Source organism: Eucalyptus grandis, chromosome 8 (assembly GCF_016545825.1).
Source record: "Eucalyptus grandis isolate ANBG69807.140 chromosome 8, ASM1654582v1, whole genome shotgun sequence".
In the NCBI taxonomy this organism is placed as follows: Eukaryota; Viridiplantae; Streptophyta; class Magnoliopsida; order Myrtales; family Myrtaceae; genus Eucalyptus; species Eucalyptus grandis.
Window position 1 is genome coordinate 16,039,226 of NC_052619.1, and position 6,000 is coordinate 16,045,225.

Consider the following 6,000-nt stretch of genomic DNA (forward strand, 5'->3'; position numbering starts at 1 on the left):
ATTTCCTATATAGAATTGCATGATAGAATAGTTAGATACCTTTTTAATTATATTAGAATGCATAGTTTAGATAATATCTTGGAATTAAATTGCATGTCAAGATAAATTTCTAAGTTAAGATAGGATTCAAATTAGTCTATTTCCTAACTTAAAAATAGATAATATCTCACTTTAGTTAGATTTTTATTGCTAGTAATTTTTAATTATGAATTTTTATAAGAAATACAAAAATATCATGCGCATGTCATATAGAATTAGATTCATGAAATGCATGTCATTTAGTGATTATTGCTAGGTCCATTTAATTAGAAATTGTCTGTCATTAGAATTAGGTCGTTTAGTTGGATTGCATTGCATAAAGCATGATTCTCATTAATTAAATGAAAACAAAAAGAAATTGCGTGTTAATTAGAAATCATATTTATGGTTGATTATGTGAATTATAATCTAACAACGCAGATGCTTTCGTTACTACAAGGTAAGTCCCATAATTTATTAATTGCTTTCTTGGGTTTTAAATTGGTGGGTTGAGCATCCGTGTGATCACCTATTTGCATGATAGAGATTTAGGTTAAAATAAATCCAAGTTGCCTGCAAAAACATTTTTGAAATTAAAAAGAAATGGTACCGAAAAGGCATTAGAGAAATCTAGTGTAACAAAGTCCCCATATCTTTAGTCTCTGGTTCGCATAAGTAAAATAATTCTCCCATTATTTTACTTAGGTGTTTAATCGACCTACCGTAAACTAATTAGTGGCGACTCCTAGATAAAATACATTTTCATGTTAAGAAATGTGAACTTAAGTCACGAATTGGTATGGGCTTGGGAGAGCCCGAGTTAGGCTTAACAATCCATTAGCCAAACCCTAGGTGGTTCATACCCGAAAATTTGATCGCGACAGTTGTCTTCTTTCAGGTAATATGAAGTGGGATTCAAATTAATAGTTTAAATTGATTGTGTTTTCAATGCCATGTCTAAGTGTTGAAACTTTGTTTTAATGCATGCTACACTCTAAATGTAGGGTTGAAACACAATATCAAGCACTTTCACGACCCAAAATTCAAATTCACTTTTAAGAAAAGATATCAAGAAACACTCGATAGTAGCTAGAATGAGCATGATTCAAGACCAAGAAACCTTAAAAGAAAAACAAAACAAAACAAGCTTTCACTAAAACTAAATGTCCAATAGCAAATGAGGAGGGCATCGATTGTTGAAATAAGCAATTCTTTTGCGGATTACAGATGAATGAGAGATTTGTGAAGGAATAAGAAGAAGTAGGAGTGTGATGTTTAGAAAGAAGAGAATGGCTTGCAAGAGAGAAATAAAAAAAACCATATGTAAGAGTGAAGCAACATCAAAGTTGTGGAAAAAAAGGAGGAAAGTAAAAGAAGGAACAAAATTTAAAAAATAAAATGACCATTTAATAAAATAAGTAAGCACTTTGGTAGAGTTGTACGAGAAGTGGTAGGACACATAAAAATTGATATTGTCAAAACACGAAAAAAAAAAAGTATCTAAGCCAAAGGAGAAGTGGTAAAAGCGCCCCTCTAAGTTTATGAAAATAATTTCAAATTAAGATCTTAATTGCCCTTATTTTTTTTAAACAAAAGTCTGAAGTGAATTTTATTTCAAATGATGGCTTAAAATGCATCTCAAAGAATGACTCGACCTCACTAGCTAGTCAAGGGCATTTTCGTCCTTTATCTTTTTTTTTATTTTTTCCCTTGTTTTCTTCTTCTTCTTCTTTTCATTTTTTGTCTTTTTTCTTTTTTTGTTGTCAATAGACTATCTAAGGTGATGGTCATCCACTAGCGACACCCAAAGACGGCCAAGCAAGGCACACTTGAAAGCCAAAAAGGTGAGGGTTAGCTTAGCCAAGGCAACCCTCATCAACCAAAAGCAAGGCCAACCTTCACCACATCTAAGTAAGGGTCGCCTTGCCCGCACCGAACGACGATCTAGGCAAGGCAACCCTTGCCAGCAGCCTACAAGGGCTTGTAGACACTCAACTAAGACTCGATTTTCTATAAAAATCAAGTCTTTTCCTAACTTCTTCTAATTTGATTAACAAAAAATGTTAATGTAAATTTTTAAATATTTTACCTTTCCAATTTTGTGTTAAGGTTAATTAAAGTAAAATGATATTGTTTTGATCCAAATCCTAATTTTTTTCACAAATTCTTAATTAAATTATGTTAAAAATCTAAATATTTTCATAAAAAAGATAAGCTCAAAAAAATAAAAAGGCTAAAACTTAAATAAAAAAATACACCAAAAAAAGAAAAAAAATCCAAGGCCTCTGCTGGTAACCACTTGCCATCGCTAGAACAAAGAGGGACCCTCTCCTCTTTTTGGCAATGGGGCGACAAGCCCTTGTCTCCATTAGGGGTGAGCATGGTCCATGTGGATAGTCCCCGCCTTGGAATTGGAAACCACCCACTAAAGACTGATTCCAAAAAATTAAAATCAAGACTTGTCCATTGGTTTCACGAATCCACCTAGGAACCAGATCACTAATTTGATCTAATTCTCGGGTGGGTCCATGGAATCAATTCCTAACCTCTACAAAATTTGTTTGGCCTTATATTCATATTAAATTGTGAGCCATTGAATTTGGTCCGGCTCTTGCATGGGTCCAAGGAATTGGTGTGTTGCGACCTACCCTCAGGGGGAGGGAACAGGTTTAGGAGTATTGCCTAAAGGATGGGCCTAAGGCCCATGATTAGGCGCAAACTCTTCCAAGCCCATATCTCGCGTGACATTGGGATATTTTTTAGGAATTTTGCACAAAATGAGTCACCACTAGCCTATTGGGATCTACTAGAAACCAAGTGAGGCATGCGAGTGTGCCTCACTTCTTACGAAACCAAAGAATCTAAGGTCGGGGACTTGATTACACTAATTGACCAATTAGTGCCATTTCGGTACCTAATCTTGTTCATTTTAGCAAAATGATTTTTGGCAAGCAGTTTGGATTGATTTTATACTTATCCACTAACATGTGACGTGATCATGCAGGTGTGCAATCATTAAAGTAACAATCATAGCTACCAAGATTCTAATTGCAATAAAATTAAACACGTGCAATTAAACATCCACAAACGTAATTAAATATGTAAATTAAACTTACGATATAATCAACACACGGAACAAATAAAGGCCTAATTATACTAAGAATGCAAGATATAACAATTCCTAACCAAACCTCATCATTTTTGGATTTTCAATTTTTTTAATTTTTTTAATTTTTTAAATTTTTTAATAATATAAAATAATAATTTTTTAATTAATTTTTTTGGGCCGGACCAGGTCGGGTACGGTCGGACCGGACTTGGGTCCGACCCGGCCAGGCTCGGGTGTCGCGGGCCCGCAACACATGCTCGGCCAAGGAATCCTCTTTTCCTATTTCCTTTCTTTTTAAAAAACAAACTTGGCCCAAAATGAATTAGTCTTATTTCCTAAAAAAAAGGGGCCGGCCAAGGGATCAATCAAACCATTCGCACGGAGGCCCAACCGAACGGAACCCTACCCGGCCGACAACCCGAGTCTGGCTCAGGTCGGTAGCCACGACCCGATTCTTGGCGAACCCTACCCAAACGCCCACCTTCTTCTCCTAAGCTTGTTGGCGGCAGTGGCGTGGGGAGGCATGGCGACGCTATGCTGGAGGTCGGTCACGGCGGCACGGCAAGGCGACTAAGGCGCGGTGGCCGACGCGAGTTGCTGGTGTCAAGCAGAGACGGTGGCAGCGTCAATGGCATCATTGCGGGGACGAGCGGAGTTGCGTCGGGTGAACGGCGGGCAGTCACGAGGTTGGCGTAGTCGGCATTGGGCAAGAGGGTGGCGGCGTCTCGGACGGCATCGAGTTGAGGTGGATCAATGGCAATGGCCGGGTGACAACGGCGGCGGATGATGCGACAAAGGGCAACGACTCCCGGATCGATCGCGTGATCATGAGCCTTTGAAGGTGGATCAACCGATGGAGGGCGTGGAAAGTGGGCGGGGCATAGCGGGGATGTTGGCGGTGAGCTACTATAGCAGTCGCTCGGTTGCTAGCATCGGCGCGCGACCGGTGGAGCATTGGGGGGGCGCATGGCATCAAGTGGGCGGGCGGGGATGTTGGAGGTGAGCATGCTCAAAGGTCGCAACAAGTAGCGAGCGGTGAGCACTGGATTGGAGGTAGCGTGAGGTCGACGGGCAACGCTCGAGCGAAGAGGGCGTCGGGTGCTTGGTGGAGGTGGCACGAGCGTCGGGTCATCGCAGCTGTAGCAGGGGGTCGCAGACGCACAGGCAGCGGGCGAGTGGTGGCGTGGTGCTCGCAAACAAGTGGCTCCGCCACGAGGCAACCAATGCAGTGAAGGCTTCGAGCGGTCGCAGGGCGAAGCCACTCAGGCTCTCTTTTACATTGCTCCCTCTCTCTCGAGCTTCCCTCCCTAGGGTTTTTTGCGAAGATGGGCAGAGGAGGAAGAAGACTCGGCGCGAGCCAAGCCAAGGGGAGATCCGGCCCGGCCCCTTCCACGTTTTCTTTTTTCTCTTTTTTTGTTGTTTTTTTTTTTTTAAATGACTAATTCCTAATTTTGTACATGATTAAGTCATAAATAAAATTGTAAAATTTAGGTGTCAACAGCTGCCCCTCTTTGAATGGGAGCTCGAAGAGATTCCATTCAAAGACAGAAAACACCTAAATTATTTTGGCGATAAAGAGACCCCATGTGCATAGGCACGTATCAGGTCGATGGAAAGAACTCATAACTATGGAAACACGTCTTGTCAATAAGAGAAAGAAGGATCCTGGGCTACAAAAGCCCACTGAGTCATACGAAGAAAAAAGGACTCTAGGCTACAAAGCACTTCGGGCTACAAAAGCTCATCAGGCTACAAAGCTCTCCATGTCATAGGAAGAAGGACTCCAAGCTACAAAGCACTCCGGGTTACAAAAGCATGCTGGGCTACAAAGCTCTCTGTGTCATAGAAGGAGGACGCCGGGCTACAAAGCTCTCCGTGTCATAAAGGAGGACTCCGGGCTACAAAGCACTCTGGGTTATAAAAGCTCGCCGGGCTATAAAGCTCTTTGTGTCATAGGAAAAAGGACTTCGGGTTACAAAGTATTTCGGGCTACAAAGCTTTCCGTGTCATAGGAAGAAAGACTCCGGGCTACAAAGCTCTCCATGTCATAGGAAGGACTCCGGGTTACAAAGCACTCCGGGCTACAAAACTCTCCGTGTCATAAGAAGAAAGAATCTTGGTTACAAAGCACTCTAGGCTACAAAAGCTATCTAGGATACAAAACTCTCCGGGTCATAAGAAGAGAGAAGACTCCGAGCTACATGTCGCGACCTAAATTTTCAGGGCAATCCTAAAAGTTTAGGTTAATGGATTACTAAGTCCGAAGACTTGGCTCGGACTCTCCCAAATCCTACCAATTGCGACTTGAAATTAATCTATTTAAACATGCAATTATATTCAATTTGGAGCCGCCACTAACCAATTAGGGTTGGTTAGAAACCCAAGTAAAGTATGGGAGAATACTTTACTATTGCGAACTGTAGATTCAATAGGTCCGGGGACATGGTTACGCTAGATTAGTCTAACGCCCTTTCGGTACCTTTTATTTTAAAAATATTTTGCATGCAATGTTGATTAATTTAAACTTAAGCTACTAACATGCAAATGGTGGTCATCTTTTGGTGCACAATCAATAAAATAACATTACAAAAATGCTAATAAAAATACATGCCCTAAACATGATTTCTAAATGACATGACACCTAATTTTTCTTTTTCTTTTAAAATGTTAATTATATGCAATCTTAATTTAAACTTAATATGCATGAATTTATTTTAATGACATGCGAGATGCAATTCATATGGTATGACTGAAACTTATCACTATATGTATGCAATCTAATTTTTATAATCCTAAATATGCATGTGCTACATGATATGGGATAAATGACATGGTATTTCTACATGCATGCTCTTTTTTTTGATTTTATTTTA